This window comes from Nomascus leucogenys, chromosome 16 (genome assembly GCF_006542625.1).
Source record: "Nomascus leucogenys isolate Asia chromosome 16, Asia_NLE_v1, whole genome shotgun sequence".
NCBI classification, from domain to species: Eukaryota; Metazoa; Chordata; class Mammalia; order Primates; family Hylobatidae; genus Nomascus; species Nomascus leucogenys.
Window position 1 is genome coordinate 64,236,720 of NC_044396.1, and position 13,133 is coordinate 64,249,852.

Genomic DNA, 13,133 nt, shown 5'->3' on the forward strand with positions numbered 1-13,133 from the left:
CAGATGCTACACATATGGTTCAGAAACTGTCATTTAGCCCCTGAAAAGGCTAGGTTAATATGCCATTATGTTGTAGTGAATTCGATGCAGTAACCTCTTCCAACCTTCACTATAAGACCACAGAGAAAACAATCTGCAGACTCAGATTTCTAACATAATATTTGAAATCCATATTCCTATATATGGCTACTGAAATATCTAATTTATCAGGCATGCTGAACGGAGAGCATATTTTCCGCAGTGTCACTCAGAAAGACAACCCCCAAGAAATTGCAATCTTCACTCTGGAATGTGCTTGTTATAAGAAATGCAGATGCATGAGGGGCCATCCCATCCAAGTCCTTGACCAATACGTGATGGTGTTTCCAGCCCAAAATAGGGACTGTCACTGCTCTGTTCTGCCCCAAGACTCCATTAATATATCCAACTCTGACCATTCCCACGTTTGCATCCAACCCCTAAAAGGAGTTAGGACAACAGTGCAATGTGAACCTCTCTTTATTGATGACACAATGGATGAGCTGGGTGGAGGGTGTCACGTTTTTCAGAGCAGGGATGAAAATCGGGAGGCCATGCAGGGCCAGGGGCAACAGATTGTCAGGAGCAAAAGGTCTAGACCTATCCCAAGGACACAAGAAAGAAGGCAACAAGGCAGACTGCACATGAGCAGAAGCTCCAAGCCCTCAGCATATGCTCCACTGTTCCAGTGGACTTCAATTACAAAATGTTAATTTGAATATAAAATTATTAAGAATTTTGAGATGGCTATCACAGAGCATTAAATTCTAAGCACAAGACTCTTCTGAGCATGAGGTTCCATGAGTTGCACTGATCTCATGCCCATGAGTGTGAGTGCATATATAATATTATCGTTTCTTTATAATGCCAGCCAAAATGTTTCAGAAAGACTTGAGATAGCTTAGAAACACAAATAACAATTTTATTAAAAATGTATTTTGTTTAAATACAAACATAAGATTCAAACACTACAAAGATTATATATGTCACACAAGTGATACCTGTTTTGAGGCACAGGATTTAGGCATAATTTGGGCAGCGAATTGGCTAAAAAACTTTCTGGCAGCTAAGAAAACGAAAAGTACAAGTTACACTTTATTTTCTGGAGATAAAAAACATGTAGTATACTTACATGCCTTTTAGTCTGCTAAATCTTTTGGTTCATAAAAGGGTAATTTCTCCAGGTAAATCTGGGTTATTTTTTCTCTCTCTCTCTCTGTCTACTCCTCTTTCTCTCTTTTTTAAATTCACTTTTCCCAATATTTTGGAGATTCAGGATTAAAGATTAAGAATGAATTAAGGCATGGAAGACCTTAATAACACCTTAGTTACGTTGTATTTATTATGTTATCATTAAGAATGATTAATGTCAAGATTTCTTTCATATTCTATTCTGTCGATTCTAAGAAGTTTTAGGATTATGAATAATGGCATTTAAATTAAAGAACATCATTCAGAGCATTCAACCTCATAACTTTTGGAGCCCTTGAAACAGTTCAATGAATTTAAACTATTTGAGTGTTTCTTTCTCAATAATAATAGAGTTTTATATTCAGGACTGCTTTCCTTCCTATGATTATTGGGGAGTAAAAAGATTTTTTTTAATGATACAACTGAGTTGGATAGAAAATCAAATAATCCTACTCATGTACCAAGAATATGTCATCTCTTTTTATAGTTTAAAAATTTACAAGAATGTAAAAATGAGTATAAGCCTTCAATTTATTATTTTATTTTATTTTACATTTATAACCAAGATTTTTAATTAGAAAGAGGAAATTAAAGAGAACACCTATAAAGTGCTGTTATTTTCTGGGCAGTGCTTTCCAGACTGCATTAGAATCTTGGCAAGGAGAAATAGCCAGCCTGGTCATAGGGCACATGAGCTGAGATGAGGCCACCAAAAGAGAGGACAGAGCATTTATTTTACAGATGCACGAAGAAAGAGTTCTGCACATCATGGCAGCACCATGAATGAAATGCGTGACAACAAAACCTTTAGAAGGGTTTGGTGACTTCCTAATGAAGCAAAGGCTAGTCAAAGAGGCAGTTTCCAAGAGCAACAGTCTTTGTAAACAGCACCTGCTCTGCAAGTTAATTCATTCACTACCAGCTTGTTTTCAGCAACAACCAAAAAAAAAAAAAAGGCTTTTGGTTTTTTGAGGAAAAAACCTTAGAATAGTAGCTCTTTAGTGCCTCACCCTAAAATTCAGCAATATTATTGCATAACAACATGTCATTGCATGACAACAAATTCAGAAATACCATTGCACAATAAGAAGATCATCGACCTTCTTAAATACACATCTCTCTCACACACACACACCAATAAACTCCATAAAGCCAGATATTTTGACTCTTGTATGCTGTTTTCTTAAGAGCCTCATCTAGTGTATGATTCATCATAAGAGATTAAATATTTGAAGGATAAATAAATAAATGAGTACGTAAAGGAATCATTAAGTTGTCAGCTCAAATTCTCAAAAACACTAAATTATTTGAAAGGTCTGAATTTGTTTTGTGGGAGGTTTCTCAATATGTAATTGATGCCCATCTGGCATCATTTATGATAAATCTAAGTAAATAACCTCTGTGCTACAAATTAAACATAATTGTGGTAATTCTAGTCAACCTATGCCACTTTAAAACTACTTTCTCTTTTAACTTCTTATACAAGTGTTATAAATGTGCATTTTAAAATAAAATAAAATCACATCACTTTTTTCACAGAATTCACTTTTTATTCAATATCTAATGGATATTTTTCCATGTAACTATTAATACACATAGACATGCATAACATTTTTAATGGCATATTAATCCCATGCGATATAATTTATGCAACCAAAGCCCTATGGACTGATGTTTGAGTTATTCCATTGCTTTTCTGTTACAGACAATGCAGCAATGAAAATGCTTGCTTGAGCATCATTACATATGTATGTGCTCTGCCACACTTCTAGCTTCAAGCCCAGAACAGAGTTCTACTGTAGCACAATGAAGTTCCAGAAAGCTGGCTAAACCATTCCTCTCATAATGCTTCTGATTTTACATAATCTCCATATTCAAAAGTTGGTTTCTTCTTTAGATCTCAAAAGGTAGGGTTTCTCTACCTTAAGCTTGACCCTATTGACATTTTCAGTCAAATAATTCTTGCTTGTGAGGGGCTGCTCTGCGCATTGTAGAATGTTCTGCAATATATCTCTGGCATCTACCTGCTAGATCCAAAAGCACCCCCTGCCCCTGCACTGTGACAATAAAAAAGTACCTTCAAACATTTCCAAATGTCCCCTGGGAAGCAACATCCTCTCTAGTTGAGAACCACTATGCTGAGGAATAGCTCTCACTCCTTGAGGAGATTGAGATTATTTTTTATCTTCACTCAGTTTTATGCTGGGATATTTCCAGCCCTCTCTTGTGTAAGACTAACCCCATCTTCCTGACCTGTCCTCTATTAGAAAAACATCTTTGAGAATTTTCAGATTTGTGACAAAAATTCAGTCGGGGGCATTTCTATAGTGGCTATCTGGAAAAAGAAGCCTTAGATTCATTTATCACCTGGACCTGATTAAAGATGGTATCCTTAGCCCAAAGGAACAAGACTTCCCAGATGCAGATGTTGGGAATTGATCATTTTGGAAGCAGAAGTCCAGTCAGTTTTCTAAAAATATCATCCAAGAAAACGAATAAGCACATGTCTTTTCAGACCAGAAAGCTAATTCTTACTCTACTTGGCAAACCCTGTCTCAGCACTGTTTGTGTTTTCTTCCCAAAACGCCATACGCACTCTGTATATGATGGGCTGTAGGTAACAGAGGTGGTACAGCCTGTTAGACATTGAAAGCTAAGGATCCCCTTGTAATTAATATCCCAAAACATTTTGTACTGACAAAAAAAATGTATTTTTGAAAGAGTATTTACATGTACTTATTATATCTTCTCTCTGTGTCTGAACATCACAGAAAATAACTTCACTACATTTTAAATCAAGGAATTGATTTGAGCGATCTGGTATTATGCCAAATATCTTTTTCTTCTAGTTTGGTTTAGTTCAGTGCATGTTTCTTCACATTTATAATTCCTCTGTCAAAGTGTGCATAACATTTGAATGCATGATCTTGATTTCAAGATACAATATTTTACCCACCCAGGAGGCAACTAGTTATTCTGAGGAAACTTCTCCTTCCACCAGTGGTAGTGGGCTTAATGAGGACATGTCTGGAATTACAAACAATGAGTGTTGGGAAAAGGGAAAAGATTTTGCTTATTAGGCATACTTTTAGAGACAAATTAATTAGACTTGCAATTTTCCAACTCACGTATAGTCTGAAGCCGGTTGAATAACAGCAGGTAGAATTTAGATGAGTAAAAGTTTATGCTTTTACCAACATCTCTACTATGGCCAAGCATAGGGAATTGGAGACCTTACCATTATTATTAAATCACATTTATTCCAAAGATGTTTCTAAAATCATTGAAATGAACAAGGCAAATCACAGCTGACACATTTCCACATGTAATTCAACTAGAATTTCTAAAAAACAGAGGGGTGTGTGTGTGTGTGTGTGTGTGTGTGTGTGTGTGTGTGTGTGTTACTGCTGGACAATCGAGCAAATGAAAAAGTATAGTTGCAAATAACTCCAGTGGGAAACTCTCAAAGGTCAAATTCTCAAAGGAAATTCTCAACGGTCAAAAATGCTTGGAATGCCAAAGTTACTTCACTGATCTGTGAAATATTAGGGAGCAGATACCTTACCGACTGAACTCTGTCTTCTCAGTTCCTGGCAAAGTGCCCAGTGATAGTAGGTTTTGTTTAAATGATTTTTTATTAACTGAATCTATAAAAAATCCAATTCCATTCTATACTCACAATTATTTTTCTACTTTATTTTTAAAGGTTTTTTTAAAGAAAAAATGCTCTAATATAGGTTAAAGATTTTTAAAAAGCTAAAAATTGGATTATTCCTCTGATTTTTCATTACTCAGGAGGAACTAAGTGCCCAAGGATAACTAGCCAAGGTAAAAAACAAAAACCTCTTAAAGTGACCAAAATCTTATAATTAAAAAGTAAAAAGAAATCCAAATAAAATTGAAGTCTTTATATTTTGTTTTCACCACATAGTTTAACTATATTTTAAGGGCATTATTAATTTTCTCAAGGGCCTCTATTCATTCTTTCATACTCAAATCACTCTACATTGAAATATCTATCATATAATCAATCTTGCTGATTTTCTTTCTTTGAACTGATATTGTCATAAATCTACTAGATCCTCTTTGTCAATGATTATGTATGAGATTCAACGAGCACTCTTGTTCACTTGCTTTGACTCATCACATTAAAATATCTCATCTCTTGTGAGATCTGCAGACTTATTTATTGACTTACATTATATTTGCTTTGTATATCTGACAAAAATATCACTGATAACAAATAAATAGGAAACTGTAATGTTAAACTGGAAGTATTGTTTAGCAAAAACAAATTTTACAAATGGTCGTTTCATTAAGAAATGATATAATTTTGCAAAATTCAAATTGGTAAATGCAGAGAAAACAAATTAAAAATTTTTTAGAGAAATAAGTCATAAATTAATGAGACATTTTCATATGCCTTATCACCAATGTTCTACTTATTATAGTATGTCATATACATTTGACCATTGTAGTGAAGACAGAGAATAAAGCAAGAAAACTAAATGGAGAAAAGTACAGACGAAGAAATAAAGGATACTAAAGAACATGGATTCTTGAGTGAAATAGACTTGGGTTTAAATCTTAGATTCCACAGTTACTAGCTGTGTTACCATGGAAAAGAAAGTCGTTTCCTCTCCAAGAAACCATTTATTTGAATGTGAAATAAAAAGGATAACAGTATGTATCTCATAGATTTGTTGTAATAATTGAGATAATTATGTAAATCAGCACAAATCTGAACAAATGGTAAACACTCAATAACAGATATTATTATTTATGAGAAGAAATAGTAACAATTAGCATGAAAAGAATAAAGGCTTTGTTTCTTTAGTGCTATGGTTTTAATGTCTCTCCAAAATTCATGTGCTAATTTAACCCCCAATTCAATAGTATTAAAAGGTAGGGGCTTTAGGAAGTTACTAAGTCTTGAGGGCCCTCTCCCCATGAATGAGGTTAGTGCCTTCTAAAAGTGTGGGAGGGAAACATTAATAGCTAGGCTCCTTTTTGCTCTTTCACTTTCTGCCAGTCAGGGCATAACATGCACCCCTTTTGTCATGTGAGGACACAGAAACAAGGTGCCAACTTAGAAGCAACAAGTAGCCCTCACCAGACACAAGATCTGCTGGCACCTTGATCTTGGACTTCTCAGCCTCCAGAATTTTGAGAAATAAATGTTTGTTCTTTAGTATTTACCCCATCTCAGGAATTTTGTTATAGCAGCACAAATAGACTAAGACATCTGGGTTTTCTAAAAATTGATATCAGGATGTTGGTTTGGAAAGCTCAGCTACTTCAAATTTTTTGCACACCTCATTAATTTAATTCAAATTCATATAGTAACTGGGGTACCTCAAATAATTTTTTTCAAATTCATATAGTAACTGGCCTATAGTAACCATAAAATTTATATAGTCCGGGCATATAGTAACCATAAAAATTGTGTCTACAAAGGCAATTATAACAAATCAAAATTTATTAAAAACATATTTACACTTGAAATTAGCCTTCTAGTGGGTATAGAGAATAACATGAATGGAAAATTTCATCTATATATGTGAAATATAGATGAAATTATTGTTTAGTGTTGAGCTCTGCCAGTAGTCAGGAAGCCCTTTAAATGCTGTGATGCCTGAGTTTCTTGATCTAGACAATGTGAGTCTAGGACAATTCCCAAAATAATATGATTCTACCAATCATATAATTAAATTTATTTTCATTGCAAATTAATGAGAAGGAATCTGAAGCACTGATTCTAATTTAATTTGATCACCACATATAAACACTATCACTATGCTAGATTCTTTAATTACAGAAGTTTAGGCTGTTTTAATTTCCACTGAAACCTCTCTCTTTGCTTCTTTTTGGGAGTTTTTCTTTATGCTTTTGGTTTGGATTGTTAATGGGGTGTTAGTAACTTTTTGCTTATGAAGTAAATAAACTTACAAATTATCAGCTTTTAGTTTAATAGCGATTCATTGTTGAAAAGCTAACACTTAAATTATTTTATGCAATACAATATTTCTCTTTGAAGAACTGACAGAGAGAAACAAACTTTCCTTATACTTTTCCTATGTTATTCATAATCAATCTGTCTTGAATCAAATGACTTATAACTTATTTAACATTCCTGAGGAAAAATGAAGACAATTCAATAAAAATGTCAATGTAATTTTCAATCACAGAAATAGGAATGTTTATTTATTTTTACTTCACTAAAATTGGAAGACAGCTGTAAATAAAAGATCGAGTTATTTATCCATAAACAAAATTGTTATTCATTGTAAAAAAAAAAAAAGAAAGTGTTCCTCAGCATGTTTCTGTTACTCTGAACTATTTTCATTATTTCACTCTCTTCAATGACTATTATTGAAAACATACTATATGCCAGAACCTATGTGCTATGTTAGCCATACAATTGTAGGCCCTATCTGCGAGTAGTTTAAAATTGAGTTGGACTGTGGCTCATGCCTGTAATCCCAGCACTTTCGGATGCCGAGGCAGGTGGATCACGAGGTCAGGAGATCGAGACCATCCTGGGTAACACGGTGAAATCCCGTCTCTACTAAAAATACAAAAACATGGACGGGCGTGGTGGCAGGAGCCTGTAGTCCCAGCTACTCGGGAGGCTGAGGCAGGAAAATGGTGTGAACCCGGGAGGCAGAGTTTGCAGTGAGCCGAGATCGCACCACTGCACTCCAGCCTGGGTGAGAGTGAGACTCCGCCTCAAAAAAAAAAAAAAATTGAGTTGGAATGGTAAATCATGTATACTGATAACTAAAATACAATTTGTCTATTTAAGTCTGTCACCAACAATTTACTGAGTCGCTCTTATTCATCAGGTGCTATGCTCCACCATAAAGGGCCAGTGAGATAAATAGACCCAGTCACTACTGCTCTATAAAGTTTACAGTTCAGTGGTATAGGTAATATACAAAAAAAGATAAAAAGAAAAGCTATACAGTATGGAGAGATTACTTTTAACTAAAAAGGATATGAGGAGAAAATGTCTTGAGGTGTAGTGCCAAATGTTTCACATGCCCTGATACTTAAAAGGTGGATAACACTTTTAAAGGCTAAGGTGGGATAGTGTTAAGTTGTTCACTATTGCGAAAATGAGATATTTTCTAAGTAAGTAAGAGGAATTCTGCTTTCCTTCAACATGGAGTAACAAGGAAGAATTTATCTTCCATTTGAAAGAACCAAAAGAAAAAAAAAAAAGGAAAGAGTATATTAAAAAAAAAAAGAAATATTTCAAAACAATGGACATCAGACAACAAAGCACAGTGATTCTTGAGTGACAGGAAACAAATTAGATGAATCCCCTAATTGCCTCATCTTACTACATTAAGAGAGTTTCAAGTCTATGGCACAGGGAAGAGGAACCTATGCAGAGCCCAGCAGACTCCTTGAGTTGAGAAGATGGATCTGAGAGTCAAGAGAAAACTATGCAGGTAGAGTCTATGGGACATAGTACCAAAGTGGACATTGACAGAGTAATATCTCCAGAGATATAGGAAGGAAACTCCTTAAACAGTCAGCAGATTTCTGATCAGCTCCTGAGGAAACTGCCCACGGTTTGAGAAAAAACTACCCCAAAAGATGAGATGTAACAATATCTGGAGCTGACATGGGGCCAGGAATGCCACTTGTCATACAGAATTCCATATCCAGCAAAAATATGTATCTTAAAATGTGAAATAGACACATATGCACACAAAGAAAAGCTGAAAACATTATCATAAGTAGAAATGGACCACAAGACAAATGTAAAGAAGTCCTTCCAGTGGAAGAAAAATAATACCTCATGCAAGTATGTATCTACACAAAAAAATTACAACACTTGAAGTAGTAATGACGTACATAAATAAGATTTGCCTTACTATTTAAATCTCTTGAAGAAATAGTTGACTAATTAAAGTTGTTTAACAACGCTGTGTGGTGTTTTGGTGTTTGTAACATTGACTAAGTAAGATGTTTGACTACAAGAGCATTTTCATAAAGAACCTTTTGATGCTTCAAGTTCTTCCTCCCTGTTCTGCTTCTACTCCACATCTGGGCAAGCTGACAAGAAAGTCTGCTGCTTCCCTCCTTTGGCATCAGCAGGGAAGTTCAAACCATGCAAACCCTGGCACACTCACAAGAACTTTTCCCAAGTTCCCACCACTAACCACAATAAAAAAAAAAGCAAAACTATATGTATAAGTACATTTTCACACTGCTGATAAAGACATACCTGAGACTGGATAATTTATAAAGAAAAAGAGGTTTAGGCTGGGCATGGTGGCTCTCTCCTGTAACCCCAGCACTTTGGGAGGCTGAGGCAGATGGATCACCTTATGTCAGGAGTTCGAGACCAGCCTGACCAACATGGCAAAACCCCGTCTGTACTAAAAATGCAAAATTAGCCAGGCGTGTTGGTGGGTGTCTGTAATCCCAGCTACTCAGGAAGCTGAGGCAGGAGAATCACTTGAACCGAGGAGGCAGAGGTTGCAGTGAGCCAAAATTGCACCATTGCACTCCAGCCTGGGCAACAAGAGCAAAACTCCATCTCAAAAAGAAAAAGAGGTTTAATGGACTCACAGTTCCAAGTGGCTAGGGAGGCCTCACAATCATGGCAGAAGGTGGAAGGCACATCTTACATGGTGGCAGGCAAGAAAGAATGAGAACCAAGCAAAAGTGGAAACTTCTTATAAAATCATCAGATCTTGTGAGACCTATTCACTACATGAGACAAGTATGGGAGAAACTGCCTCCATGATTCAATTATCTCTCACTGGGTCCCTCCCACAAAATGTCAAAATTATGGGAGTTACAATTAAAGATGAGATTTGGTTGGGGATACAGCCAAACCATATTATTCCAAGCTTGGCCCCTCACAAATCTCAAATCCTCACACTTCAAAACCAATCATGCCTTCCCAATAGTCCCCAAAAGTCTTAACTCATTTCAGTATTAACTCAAAAGTCCACAGTCCCAAACCTCATCTGAGACAAGACAAGTACTTCCACCTATGAACCTATAAAATCAGAAGGAAGTTAGTTACTTCCTAGATACAATGGGGGTACAGGCATTGGATAACAGCTGTTCCAAATGGGAGAAATTGGACAAAATGAAGGGGCTACAGGCCCCACGCAAGTCCAAAATCCAGCAGGGCAGTCAAACCTTAAAGCTCCAATATAATCTTCTGTGACTACATGTCTCACATCCAGGTCACTGACGCAAGAGATGGGTTCCCATCATCCTGGGCAGCTCCACCCCTGTGGCTTTGCAGGTACAGCCTCCCTCTCACCCGCTTTCACAGGCTGGCATTGAGTATCTGTGGCTTTTCCAGGTACATGGTACAAGTTGTCGGTGTATCTCCCTTTCTGGGGTATGAGGGACAGTGACCCTCTTCTCAGAGCTCCACTAGGCAGTGTCTCAGTGGAGACTCAGTGTAGGGGCTCCAACCCCATGTTTCTCTTCGCCAAGATAATGGGGAAAATGTCCCCAGGGCATAACAGAGAACTCTGTGACAGCTCCTCCCATCACAGGCCTGGAAGTCTAGGAGGAAAAAACAGTTTCATGGGTCAGACTCAGGGCCTTCCTGCTGTGTGCAGTCTAGGAATTTGGTGCCCTGCATCCCAGCCACTCTAGCCCTGGCTAAAGGGACCAAGGTACAGCTCAGGCCATGACTTCAGAGTGTGCAAGTACTTGAGGACCCCACTCCTGCAGCAAACTTCTGCCTGGATGTACAGGCATGTCCATACATCATTTGAAATCTTCCTGCTGTGTGCAGTCTAGGAATTTGGTGCCCTGCATCCCAGCCATTCTAGCCCTGGCTAAAGGGACCAAGGTACAGCTCAGGCCATGACTTCAGAGTATGCAAGTCCTTGAGGACCCCACTCTTGCAGCAGTAGATGTTCCAAAACCTCAATTCTTGACTTCTGTGCACCTGCAGGCTCAACATCATATGGAAGCTGCCAAGGCTTGGGGCTTGCACACTCTGAAGCCACAGCCTGAGCCATACCTTGGCCCCTTTAGCCATGGCTGGGATGCAGGGCACCAAGTTCCTAGACTGCACACAGCAGGAAGGCCCTGGGTCTGACTCACAAAACCATTTTTTCCTCCTAGACCTCCAGGCCTGTGATGGGTGGAGCTCTCACAGAGTTCTCTGTTGTGCCCTGGAAACATTTTTCCTATTGTTTTGGTGATTAACATTTGGCTCCTCATTACTTTCGCAAATTTCTACAGCCAGCTTGTATTTCTTCTCAGAAAATGGGTTTTTCTTTACTATTGCATTGCCAGGCTGCAAATTTTCTGAACTTTTATATTCTATTTCCCTTTTAAAACTGAATGCTTTTAACAGCACCTGAGTCACCTCCTGAATGCTTTGCTGCTTAGACATTTCTTCCACCAGATATCGTAAATCATCTCCCTCAAGTTCAAAGTTCCACAAATCTCCAGGGCAGGGGCAAAATGCTGCCAGTCTCCTTACTAAAACATAGCAAGAGTCACCTTTACTCCAGTTTCCAACAAGTTCCTCATCTCCATCTGAAACTATCTCAGCCTGGATTTCATTGTCCATATCATTATCAGCATTTTGCTCAAAGCCATTCAACAAGTCTCTAGGAAGTTCTAAACTTTCCCACATTTTTCTATCTTCTCCTGAGCCCTCCAAACTGTTCCAACCTCTGCCTATTACTCAGTTCCAAAGCCACTTTCACATTTTGGGGTATCATTACAGAAGCACCCAACTCCCAGTACCATTTTACTGTATTAGTTCGCTTTCACACTGCTGAAAAAGACATACCCAAGACTGGGTAATTTATAAAGAAAAAGAGATTTAATGGACTCACAGTTCCAAGTGGCTGGGGAGGCCTCACAATTATAGCAGAAGGAGAAAGGCATATCTTACATGGTGACAGTCAAGAGAGAATGAGAACCAAATGAAAGGGGACACCCATTATAAAATCATCAGATCTTATGAGACTTAGCACTACCATGAGAACAGTATGGGGAAAACCGCCCCATGATTAAATTATCTCCCCCTGGGTCCCTCCCACAACACATGGGAATTATGGGAGCTACAATCTAAGATGAGATTTGGGTGAGGACACAGCCAACCCATATCACTATTCATCCATCCCTTTTCTCAAACCATTTCTGACCAAACAGAGTCTTACCATGTGGGTAATCTTTCATACCTTCTTGGCACATCTTCAGCCTTGTGGCATAATCAGCCAATATGGAACCAATTTTGGAGAGGGGGCAGTTGATCATGCTCTTCCTTAGGCAACTACAGAGCAACTGGCAGCGAGTAGGGTGGCCCAAGGGATGACTATTATTACCTGAGGGACTTTTTTGTTGCTGTTTGTGACTTGATAACTGGCTCTGCTGCCACCTGGCTAGAGAGTGCTTGATGCTGTGCTAGTGTACTTACACTTCGAGATGTGCTGATTTGTGCTGCATTTTCTGAGTTTTCTGGCCTCTACCAAGATTTAAATGATAGATCTAAGTCAGAAGCATTGAAAATTGACATTCAGAGACAGGAGTATTGGCTTGTGGTCCTTCCCAAAGTGATTCTGAGTTCTGTGCCTCTCAGCTTAGACTTATCTGTGTGTCTTAGATTTAATCATATGTCTCAAATTTAGTACAAGCCATGAATGATGCTAGGCTCAGATGAATGTCTTACTCTATGACTATTGGTTATGTGTCTCAAGAAGGTGTTGACTCCCATTCTATAGAGTGCTCAGGGGGAAAGGCTGGCACACTGTGCAATAAGAATGCTAACCCAATGCTTGCCTATCTGACAAGGAGTAGTCACCATGTGGTGTCCTTCAGTCCATACCTAAACTCAGATGGCTTTAGGTATCTAAAACAACCTTCGTTGTTGTTGCTACTGTCTATGTGTCTGTCATCAAACAGATTCTGGTTCTCAG

At 37.9% G+C, this 13,133-nt stretch overlaps 1 protein-coding gene across 2 annotated transcripts in view; it reads right to left on the minus strand.

The window, feature by feature from the left end:
* The window catches only part of CSMD3 (CUB and Sushi multiple domains 3), a 1,213,340-nt gene that overhangs the window by 42,820 nt on the left and 1,157,387 nt on the right, over positions 1 to 13,133 (minus strand). The window lies entirely within an intron of this gene.